The following is a 12,837-nucleotide window of genomic DNA, read 5'->3' as shown; positions in this document are numbered from 1 at the left end:
GCTTCACCACAAGTTCGTCTTTCCAGGCCAGACACATTTATGACATTTATTTATAACATATTCATACTTGTTAGCTCTCCGCCTTGAGCGCCATTTTGCAGCGACTGCAAGATGCCTCACCGATGCCAACAAGAATAAGGTGGATCACTTACCTCTCAGTCTTTATACTTACCCTCCCCCAGTCAGCCTTTGGAAGGCAGATCTGCGCCAAACGACCTTCCTGTTACTTCATTTCGACTTGACTTAATTTCATAGTAGGGATATGTGTAGTCGTCACGTCACGTGTTGCTGCAGGTTCAGAGACCTGATGGCTGTTGGGAAAAAGCTGTCCTTGAGCCTGTTTGTCCGTGCTTTGTAGGACCTGTAGCGTCTGCCAGATGGAAGCAACTGGAACAGGCCGTGTCCAGGGTGGCATGGGTCTCCAACAATGGACCCGGCTCTTCTAAGGTATCGGGGGTTGGCAATGTCTTCTAGTGATGGCAGAGAGCAGCCGACGATCTTCTGGGCAGTGTTTATCACCCTCTGTATGGCTTTTTTGTCTGCTGCCGTGCTTCCGGTATACCACACTGTAATGCCGTAAGTCAGGATGCTCTCCACAGTGGCTCTGTAGAAGGTTGCCAGAAGCTTGGTGTCCAATTTGTCCCTTCTCAGTACCCTGAGAAAGTGGAGTCGTTTCTGGGCCTTCTTTACTAACACTGTGGTGTTTGTGGACCAGGAGAGCCTATCCGTGACGTGGACTCCCAGAAATTTGAAGGATTGGACCCTGTCTACACATACTCTGTTAATGAGGAGTGGGGCCAGGTCTGTGCTGCGCTTGCGAAAGTCCAGGATTATTTCTTTAGTCTTTGCGGTATTTAGTGTAAGATTGTTCGCCGAGCACCAAGAAGACAGTTTGTCGACCTCGTCTCTGTAAGCTGACTCATCCCCGCCTGAGATGAGTCCGATCACAGTGGTGTCATCGGCGAATTTGATGATAGAGTTTGACTGGTGGGCTGGTGTGCAGTCGTATGTGTACAAGGAGTACAGGACAGGACTCAGTACACAGCCTTGTGGTGAGCCAGTGTTCAGTGTAATGGCGGAAGAGAGGTGTGGACCCATTCTGACAGTTTGTGGTCGACCAGTCAAGAAGTTCTTTACCCAGCAGCAGATTGAAGAGGATAGTCCAAGATGGTAGAGTTTGTCCTTCAGGATGTCCGGCTTGATGGTGTTAAAGGCTGAGCTATAGTCTATGAAAAGCATCGTCACATAGTTCCCCCAGTGCTCCAGGTGGCTCAGTGCTGTGTGAAGAGCCACAGCGATAGCATCCTCAGTGGACCTGTTTTCTCTATAAGCAAACTGGTGAGGGTCAACTGAGGGGGGGATTGTCCTTCTGATGTGTCGGGCCACCAACTTTTCAAAGCACTTCATGATCACAGGCGTGAGAGCAACAGGCCTGTAATCGTTCAAGCTGCAGATGGTTGGCCTTTTTGGGGACAGGAATGATGGTGGCAGATTTTAGGCAGGCAGGAACGATGGATAGTTGCATTATAACTGGGTAGTCTCGGTTCTGGTTGCTGTTTATATCCGAAACTTGTGTCCAAAGAGGATGGGGATGTATATTTTACTATTCTGTTTAAAAATAATCATGCAGGGATGTTTTGGGGCTTTTTTTACACAAGAATCAAAAACCTCCAATGGATCTTTATTTTGCACGGTGGTTGAATTAGAACCGGGCCCAGTCGGTTCTGGTTGCCGCTTTTACCCAGATTTAGTGTCAATTGTGTGGATGGATGCATTTTCACTATTATGTGTAAAATTAAAGATGCAGGGATGTTCTGGGAATATTTCACACCGTCAATAGTGTCCAAAACATTTTGCGATAAAAATAGTGGTTGTATTAGAACAAGGCCCAATCGGTTCTGGTTGGTGCATTTACCCATAATTAGTGTTGAATGTGTAGATGGATGTATTTTCACTATTCTGTGTAAAAATAATGATCCAGGATGGTTCTGGAGCTATTTTCCCACCATAAACAGTGTCCAAAACAGGCATTCTGGGATTAAAATAGTGGTTGTATTAGAACCAGGCCCAGTCTGTTCTGGTTAGTGAATTTACCCGAAAAATTGTATCCATTGACGATGGGGATGTATTTTTGATTATTATGTATAAAAATAATCATCTAGGGATCTTCAGAAGTTCTGTTATTCCCGAATCAATGACCTCCATTTGGGCACATTATTGACGGAGCTCACGACCATGATCCAGTGTGTGGCTCGGATGTGTCCCTCAAACACAAATACTGGTCAGTCTCATCCAAAATCGTAATGGCTCAGTTCCCTTGAGTGGGAGCGGCAAGGAACGCCCTGCATTTGAAGACCATTGAAGGCAGGTTCCGGGCCTGTGTCGGCGCATCAGTCAGGCTGGGTAGCCGCCATGGCCCAGGTGATTTTCCAGGGCTGCCCTGCTCTTGACGGAGTGGCCACCCAGCGGGGCTGTGTGTGTGCCATGGTGGGAGACTCGTGCTGCCCCTTCATCCCTGCCGGCATGTCCTGCTCGGTCCATGATGCCCTGCAGGCTATTAGGAACATGCAGAGAGCTGTGACCGGAGATTCGGTCCCACAACGAGGATGGCTTGACTGGTTCTTCTCTGGCTCATGGAAACAGCCATTTCAATATTTCGATATTTTCACAGACACAAAAGGAGGGAATTGTGGGATGGACTGGCTAACTGGCTTAATAATTGTTTATTCTTGTCGCACCATGTGGTCATACTGGTTTTACCTTTGTTTGATAAGATCGGAGAATGCAAGGTAGACTAGCCAAACTGGTTTTACAATTGAATTAAAAGATCGTGGAATGTAAGAAAGACTAACTAGTTGGCCTTGCAATTGTTTGTTCGCCTCGCGAAATGTAAGAAAGGCTGGCTAACAGGGTTTGCAATTGTTTCCTTGAATTGTGCGATGAAAAAAGGTTCAACTTCAGGAGTAACTGTCACTCTCCAGGTCATCCAGGGTCAAGTGCACACTTGGAAACTTTCATATTCGACCAAAATGTGCTTATCAGCTAGGTGGATGTATTTTCACTATTCTGTCTAAAAATAAAGATCCAGGATGGTTCTAGGGGTATTTACCACCATAAATAGTCTCCAAAACATGCATTTTGCGATAAAAAATAGTCGTTGAAAAAATGAAAAAATGAAAATCAGACATAGGCATTGTCGTCATCATTGACTTGACAAAAAGCTTAGTAGTCATCATACCCTCAGCAGCGTATGACGAAATTGTATAGTGCTTCACCACAAGTTCGTCTTTCCAGGCCAGACACATTTATGACATTTATTTATGACATATTCATACTTGTTAGCTCTCCGCCTTGAGCGCCATTTTGCGGCGACTGCAAGATGCCTCACCGATGCCAACAAGAATAAGGTGGATCACTTACCTCTCAGTCTTTATACTTACCCTCCCTCAGTCAGCCTTTGGAAGGCAGATCTGCGCCAAACGACCTTCCTGTTACTTCATTTCGACTTGACTTAATTTCATAGTAGGGATATGTGTAGTCGTCACGTCACGTGTTGCTGCAGGTTCAGAGACCTGATGGCTGTTGGGAAAAAGCTGTCATTGAGCCTGTTTGTCCGTGCTTTGTAGGACCTGTAGCGTCTGCCAGATGGAAGCAACTGGAACAGGCCGTGTCCAGGGTGGTATGGGTCTCCAACAATGGACCCGGCTCTTCTAAGGTATCGGGGGTTGGCAATGTCTTCTAGTGATGGCAGAGAGCAGCCGACGATCTTCTGGGCAGTGTTTATCACCCTCTGTATGGCTTTTTTTGTCTGCTGCCGTGCTTCCGGTATACCACACTGTAATGCCGTAAGTCAGGATGCTCTCCACAGTGGCTCTGTAGAAGGTTGCCAGAAGCTTGGTGTCCAATTTGTCCCTTCTCAGTACCCTGAGAAAGTGGAGTCGTTTCTGGGCCTTCTTTACTAACACTGTGGTGTTTGTGGACCAGGAGAGCCTATCCGTGACGTGGACTCCCAGAAATTTGAAGGATTGGACCCTGTCTACACATACTCCGTTAATGAGGAGTGGGGCCAGGTCTGTGCTGCGCTTGCGAAAGTCCAGGATTATTTCTTTAGTCTTTGCGGTATTTAGTGTAAGATTGTTCGCCGAGCACCAAGAAGACAGTTTGTCGACCTCGTCTCTGTAAGCTGACTCATCCCCGCCTGAGATGAGTCCGATCACAGTGGTGTCATCGGCGAATTTGATGATAGAGTTTGACTGGTGGGCTGGTGTGCAGTCGTATGTGTACAAGGAGTACAGGACAGGACGCAGTACACAGCCTTGTGGTGAGCCAGTGTTCAGTGTAATGGCGGAAGAGAGGTGTGGACCCATTCTGACAGTTTGTGGTCGACCAGTCAAGAAGTTCTTTACCCAGCAGCAGATTGAAGAGGATAGTCCAAGATGGTAGAGTTTGTCCTTCAGGATGTCCGGCTTGATGGTGTTAAAGGCTGAGCTATAGTCTATGAAAAGCATCGTCACATAGTTCCCCCGGTGCTCCAGGTGGCTCAGTGCTGTGTGAAGAGCCACAGCGATAGCATCCTCAGTGGACCTGTTTTCTCTATAAGCAAACTGGTGAGGGTCAACTGAGGGGGGGATTGTCCTTCTGATGTGTCGGGCCACCAACTTTTCAAAGCACTTCATGATCACAGGCGTGAGAGCAACAGGCCTGTAATCGTTCAAGCTGCAGATGGTTGGCCTTTTTGGGGACAGGAATGATGGTGGCAGATTTTAGGCAGGCAGGAACGATGGATAGTTGCATTATAACTGGGTAGTCTCGGTTCTGAATGCTGTTTATATCCGAAACTTGTGTCCAAAGAGGATGGGGATGTATATTTTACTATTCTGTTTAAAAATAATCATGCAGGGATGTTTTGGGGCTTTTTTTACACAAGAATCAAAAACCTCCAACGGATCTTTATTTTGCACGGTGGTTGAATTAGAACCGGGCCCAGTCGGTTCTGGTTGCCGCTTTTACCCAGATTTAGTGTCAATTGTGTGGATGGATGCATTTTCACTATTATGTGTAAAATTAAAGATGCAGGGATGTTCTGGGAATATTTCACACCGTCAATAGTGTCCAAAACATTTTGCGATAAAAATAGTGGTTGTATTAGAACAAGGCCCAATCGGTTCTGGTTGGTGTATTTACCCAGAATTTGTGTTGATTGAGTGGGTGGATGTAGTTTCACTATTTTCTATAAAAATAATGTTTCCCACCATAAACATTGTCCAAAACAGGCATTTTGCGATTAAAAAAGAGGTCGTATTAGAACCAGGCCCAGTCGGTTCTGGTTGGTGCTTCTACCCATAATTAGTGTTGAATGTGTAGATGGATGTATTTTCACTATTCTGTGTAAAAATAATGATCCAGGATGGTTCTGGAGCTATTTTCCCACCATAAACAGTGTCCAAAACAGGCATTCTGCGATTAAAATAGTGGTTGTATTAGAACCAGGCCCAGTCTGTTCTGGTTGGTGAATTTACCCGAAAAATTGTATCCATTGACGATGGGGATGTATTTTTGATTATTATGTATAAAAATAATCATCTTGGGATCTTCAGAAGTTCTGTTATTCCCGAATCAATGACCTCCATTTGGGCACATTATTGACGGAGCTCACGACCATGATCCAGTGTGTGGCTCGGATGTGTCCCTCAAACACAAATACTGGTCAGTCTCATCCAAAATCCTAATGGCTCAGTTCCCTTGAGTGGGAGCGGCAAGGAACGCCCTGCATTTGAAGACCATTGAAGGCAGGTTCCGGGCCTGTGTCGGCGCATCAGTCACGCTGGGTAGCCGCTATGGCCCAAGTGATTTTCCAGGGCTGCCCTGCTCTTGACGGAGTGGCCACCCAGCGGGGCTGTGTGTGTTTCATGGTGGGAGACTCGTGCTGCCCCTTCATCCCTGCCGGCATGTCCTGCTCGGTCCATGATGCCCTGCAGGCTATTAGGAACATGCAGAGAGCTGTGACCGGAGATCCGGGTCCACAACGAGGATGGCTTGACTGGTTCTTCTCTGGCCCATGGAAACAGCCACTTCAATATTTCGATATTTTCACAGACACAAAAGGAGGAAATTGTGGGATGGACTGGCTAACTGGCTTAATAATTGTTTATTCTTGTCGCACCATGTGGTCATACTGGTTTAACTTTGTTTTTTAAGATTGTAGAATGCAAGGTAGACTAGCCAAACTGGTTTTACAATTGAATTAAAAGATCGTGGAATGTAAGAAAGGCTAACTAGTTGGCCTTGCAATTGTTTGTTCGCCTCGAGAAATATAAGAAAGGCTGGCTAACAGGGTTTGCAATTTTTTCCTTGTATTGTGCGATGAAAAGAGGTTCAACTTCAGGAGTAACTGTCACTCTCCAGGTCATCTAGGGTCAAGTGCACACTTGAAAACTTTCATATTTGACCAAAACATGCTTATCAGCACATAAAAAGCACATTTGGTGGTACGCGGGAAGAACGGCAGCAGACAAAAAGGCTATTTAGAAAGGTATCACCACTACGCAGAAGAACGTCGGCTACTCTGCCGTCACTGGAAGACATTGCCAGCCCTCGTTACCTCAGCAGAGCCAGGGACATGATCAGGGACCCATGCCACCCTGGTCACAATCGGTTCCAGCTGCTGCTCTCTGGCAGACAGACGCTGTAAGTTTCCCACATCCGTTGGGACTCTGAACTTGGGGTAACACAACACAATCCCTTCTGTGTAATAACTTCGGGTGAGGTAATATGAATAGACATTAGGTACAAGGTGATCTGACACCTACATGCTGAATGAAGGTAAGTGAAAGACAGTGAGAGGTAAGTGATCCACTCAGGGGGTGGTGATGCAATGTATCCATAAAGGCAGAATTGTAAATTAAGAGTCTGGAGTCATAACTTGTAAAACTGTGTAAAACTGTCAGAGACACAAATGTCTCTCTATACATAGTGTAATATCATCAAATTTTATAATTTAATAAGTTTTTCATTTGGCAACATTCTAATGGCTAGATATTAAGTTATAATGAAAACTATGATACTTGGCCAAAACGTGATTTTCAGCGCATGAAACGCACGTTAAGCCAATAAAAACTGAAATGTTCCCCTGCTGCGAAACAAACTGTCAGAGACACATAGTTACTGTGTATATAGTGTATAATTGTCCAATTCAAGTAAGTTTTTCATTTGGCATCATTCTAAGTGATATAAATTAAGTTATAGTGAAAATTATGATACCTGGCCAAAACATGATTTTCAGCGCATGAAACGCACGTTAAGGCAATAAAAACTGAAATGTTCCCCTGCTGCGAAACAAACTGTCAGAGGCACATAGTTACTGTGTATATAGTGTATAATTGTCCAATTCAAGTAAGTTTTTCATTTTGCATCATTCTAAGTGCTAGAAATTAAGTTATAGTGAAAACTATGATACTTGGCCAAAACGTGATTTTCAGCGCATGAATTGCACATTAAGGCAATAAAAACTGAAATGTTCCCCCGCTGCGAAACAAACTGTCAGTGACACATAGTTACTGTGTATATAGTGTATAATCGTCCAAATAAAGTAGATTTTTCATTTGATATCATTCTAAGTGATGGAAGTTAGGGTTAGGGTTAGGATTAGGGTTAGGTTAAGTTATAGTGAAAACTATGATACTTGGCCAAAACGTGATTTTCAGTGCATGAAACGCACATTAGGGCAAAAAAACTGAAATGTTTGTTAGGTCTGAAAATACAACTCAGGAGCAGGCTAAAAAAGAGTGAGATAAATTTAAATAGAAAATAAGTATTACCAGACTGCAAAGTGGACAGTGAGAGTTCCTACAGTGGGGTCCTGTTCACTGCGATGTTACTGCAACTCTAGTCGAATGACCAGTGAGTGTGTCTTAAATACAGGCAAAACTGACAGTTGTCCCTAAGACTTTGGACAGATACGTTTCAGTCATTTGCAGGGAAACAAGTAATTGATTAGTGTCGGGCCTGGAATCTGTAGTCAATGGTTTCCAGACGTAGGGTGTTCTTCGCTGTTCCTACCCTGGGGAACACCGCCATCATGATTTTGGAGGAGACTGACCATTGTTTGTATTAGAGGGGGACATCCGAGCCCCAAACTGAATCATGGGGGAAGAAATCAAAGCTCCGTCGTTGACGCCTGGTGGGTAGATGTGGGTTGGCGTCGACAGTTGGAATCGAGTCTGCTGTTAGAACGTACGTGTGGTCGGATGCAGATGTAGGGACACAGAGCCCAGTTGTATTGGTGGGGATGATCATATACACTTGCCATTCGCAGAGCCACCATATTTGGTCCAGTACTGTCCATGATTGGGAAGGAATGTGTCTGATCTCGGCGCACCTGGTGACGTGAACTTGGTCCAAAGGGGTCTTCGGATCCGGTCCGCTGAAGTTGAAACAGGATGGATAACAGTCTGTTCGGTTGTTGCACTGGACATACGTTGCGGTATTGACTGTAGCTGCTAATGGTACTGCGACCATGGTATGTAGGCGGTCGAGCTTTGCTGGAAGGATTCTCTCAGATTACCCAGGATACAGTTGTAGGTGAGGTTGGCGAGTTCTTCGTTCTGTCGGTTGGACCATAGCTGTGGTTGGGCTACGGCAGTAGGCAAGAGGGAACAGACATAACAACTCATTGGTTGTGGCGCGGGCTGTGAGTGCGGTGTATCTGTACCAACTGTTCCTCATCATCGGGTTGGAGTCGTTTTCTTCCTGTGTTTGGACATGGGCGAGAATAAGGTGTATCTACTCAGGCTTAGGTGTTCCTGCCGGACGGATTTTGAGTAGGCGTGTGGCGGATGGTTGCACGAAGGGGTTCACACCAATCACTTTGGGGACCATGGCTGGACTAGTAGTGCGGATGGTGATAGTAAAGAGGGGGCCTTTTCCTGGTCGGTCCGGTCGGAGGCATAGGTTGATGCAGCCTTTTTGTTGGATATTGGTCGTAAGGTCTAGCATATGTTTACCATCTTTGATGGTGGTGGCTAACTTGGTGAAGTTAGCGGTCATGGTGGTAGCTTCTTTGGAAAGGGGCCATGTGATGGTTTTGTAGCCTGTATGGAGGAGGACCTGGTCCAAGGTGTCTGGCCAGACCATTCAGACTCTGGGAGCTTGTAGGTACCAATAAAAATAACTGGAGTCAGTCCTGTGTAATCCCAAGTGAGTAAGCTGTAGGCTGAGCAAAGGTACTTGAACGACGATTGGTGTCTTGGTTAATGGGATGCAGATCTGGGGGCCCCTGATCGTTTCCTGAACCAGCTAGTGGGGCATTCTCCTCCAGTGGGAGTGTACCAAGGTTCTGGTACGTTCCCCCCATGTGGTTGAACACAGAGCGATGATGATGATGGCCAAAATCACATGGTGAGGTCCGTCCCAACGTGGAGAAGACCAGCACTCTCTTTTTATCACCTTGACGAGTACCAGGTCTCCTGGGGACAGGACCTCATCTGTGGGAGACAGAGAAGATGTCGGCAGATTATTTTGCATTCATCACAGTTCTTTCTTGGAACATTTTGCATAACCACTTATTGAGGGATTCTGTTTCTCCTTTCTCTTTTACCACCAGATCTTTTTCCCACATTGTTAGTGGAAGATTCTGTCTTTCACTGCCTCAAATGGTGTGCATCCCTGTGCTGTTGGAATGATTCTCATGTACGTTTCTACCAGGCTCAGGCATTCTTGCCATGGTTTTCCTGTATCTTCCATGGTTTTTCTGAGTCTGAGTTTTACTGTTCTAATGGTTTGTTCGACGAGTCCAGCACTTTGGTTCAGTTTGATGAAATCCATGTTCAGAAGCTCGAAGGGATATGTTCCTGTTTGCCTTGTTCCATGCTTGGGTTGTTCATTGCCTTGAGAGTTGTGTCTACAGCAGTTTAGACAGTTTCTGCAAAATAATTGAAGTAAGTTTGGAGACCTCTGGGAACATGCATTGTTTGTTGTACTGTACTGATAATCCCTTCTGTTGAGACATGGCTCCTCCCATGGCTCAATTTGGCAATTACTTCAAACAATGATTGTGGGACGCATGGCTTGTTTTCTACTTCATAGAGTCCGTTCTTGTATTGAGTGGCTCCTTTTGTTTCCCATTGCAGTTTCGCTTTTTCTGGGGCATGATTTTGCATTTCTCTTAGGAATTCAGCAGGGATTGGGCTGTGTCTTTCCACCGTCACGTCTTGTTCTAGGAATAGTCTACATGCCTCTGTCAGTGCCACTATTTCTGCGGCTTGTGCAGACCAGTCGCCGGGGAGTCGTCCTGTCTTGAGGTTGTCTTTTTGAGTCACCACGGCATATACGTTGTGTTTTTCTCCATCCAGGGTTTTTGATGAAGATCCATCCCCATAGGCAATGTGTCCGGGGGGCAATGGGTTGTCCATTATGTCAGTTGCATATACGTGGTTAATTATGATTCGTTGAGTGGGCAACTGTGAGAATTGGTTTAACCACTTGTCGTCCGGTCTCCCATGAACTTCAGGGTGACATGTAATGGCCATGTTTGTTGTTCCTGTCCTGGGGCTGCTGGGCAGATATCTTCAGACTGTTCTCTTAGACTTTCAGCTACCTTGGCAGAATCATTCCCGACAATGTCGAGAGAGTAGAAGCTGTTAGATGTGGTGGTGTGGAAGATATTTTTGGTTTGTAATTCCCTGGGTCGGAGGCCATTTTGGGTGGCCACTAGGCTTAGCCCAAGCTGGACCATGATATCTCGTCCTGGTAACTCTCCGATTTTCATTTTGCAGTCTGACAATAAACCCATCCCTTTTGTTGCTTTCTGACCCATATTAATCACTTACTTAATAGTTTAAACAACAATTATTTTCTAAATTACCCGAAATTGATCTCCACTTTGTGATTAACCCAATATCTCTGAACACACAAAGACCAAAAGTCCCTGACTTTGTCTTAGTTAAGTCCCTGACTCTATTAACAGACCAAGACTATAATGCCTTTGCTAATTCTTGTTCTACTTTCATTGGTCCCGGACCAATTGGTTTATTACCAGACTGCAAAGTGGACAGTGAGAGTTCCTACAGTAGGGTCCTGTTCAACGCGATGTTCCTGAAACTCTCGAATGACCAGTGTGTGTGTCTTAAATACAGGAAAAACTGACAGTTGTCACTAGGACTTTGGACAGATACATTTCAGTCATTTGCAGGGCAAAAAGTAATTGATCAGTGTCAGACAGTTGAATATTTGTGCTGACATGTCACCCCAATCACAAGACTAGGATTGTTTATTCAGTCAGACAGTTGGGTGTTTATGCTAATATGTCAGCCGTAAGGATGACTACAATGCTGTTATACTCACAAAAACTTATACAATATGAACAAGCATTTGCAAAGATACTTTGTCTAATCTTACATATTCCCCTGCTGCCAAAAAAAACTGTCAGAGACACATAGTTACTGTGTATATAGTGTAAAATCGTCCAATTCAAGTAAGTTATCCATTTGGCATTATTCTCATTGCTAAAAATTAAGTTACAATGACAACAATCATACTTGGCCAAAACGTGATTTTCAGGGTATGAAAAGTACATTAAGGCAATAAAAACTGAAATGTTCCCCTGCTGCGAAACAAACTGTCAGAGACACAGTTACTGTGTATATAGTGTAAAATCGTCCAATTCAAGTAAGTTTTTTATTTGGCATCGTTCAAAGTGATAGAAATTAAGTTACAATGAAAACTATCATACTTGGCCAAAACGTGATTATCAGGCCATGAAAAGCACATTAAGGCAATAAAAACTGAAACGTTCCCCTGCTGCCAACGCACTGTCAGAGACACATAGTTCCTGTGTATATAGTGTAAAATCGTCCTATCCATGTGTGTCTTTCATTGGCATCATTCTAGGTGATTCTGGAGCTATTTCCCACCATAAAAAGTGTCCAAAACAGGCATTTTGCGATTAAAATAGTGGTTGTATTAGAACCAGGCCCAGGCGATTCTGGTTGGTGTTTTTACCCTGAAATTGTGTCCAATGATGATAAGGATGTATTTTTGATTATTCTGTATAAAAATAATCATCTAGGGATGTTCAGAAGTTTTGTTACGCCCGAATCAATGACCTCAATTTGGGCACTTTATTTACAAGTGGTGGTTTTTAAGAACCAGGCCCAGTCGGTTCTGGTTGGTGCTTTTACCCAGATATAGTATCCATTGTGTGGGTAGATGTATTTTCACTATTCTGTCTAAAAATAAAGATCCAGGACAGTTCTGGGGCTATTTCCCTCCATAAATAGTTTCCAAAACATGCATTTTGCGATACAAAATAGTGGCTGCATTATAACAGGGTCCAGTCGGTTCTGGTGGGTGTTTGTATACGAAACTTGTGTCCAATTATGATGGGGATGTATACTTGACTATTCTGTATAGAAGTAATCATCTAGCGATGTTCAGAAGTTCTGTTATGCCCGAATGAATTACTTTCATTTGGTCACTTTATTTACAAGTGGTGGTTTAGAAACAGGCCCAGTCGGTTTTGGTTGGTGCTTTTACCCAGAATTTGTGTTTATTGTGTGAGTGGATGTATTTTCACTATTTTGTATAACAATAATGATCCAGGATGATTCTGGAGCTATTTCCCACCACAAACAGTGTCCAAAACAGGCATTTTGCGGTTAAAGTAGTGGTTGTATTAGAACCACGCCCAGTCGGTTCTGGTTCGTGTTTTTACCCAGAAATTGTGTCCAATGATTATGGGGATGTATTTTTTATTATTCTTTATAAAAATAATATTCTAGGGATGTTCAGAAGTTCTGTTATGCCCTAATTAATGACCTCAATTTGGGCACTTTATTTACA

The sequence above is a fragment of the Stigmatopora nigra genome, unplaced genomic scaffold (assembly GCF_051989575.1).
Source record: "Stigmatopora nigra isolate UIUO_SnigA unplaced genomic scaffold, RoL_Snig_1.1 HiC_scaffold_29, whole genome shotgun sequence".
NCBI lineage: Eukaryota > Metazoa > Chordata > Actinopteri > Syngnathiformes > Syngnathidae > Stigmatopora > Stigmatopora nigra.
This window is presented reverse-complemented; position numbering follows the sequence as displayed.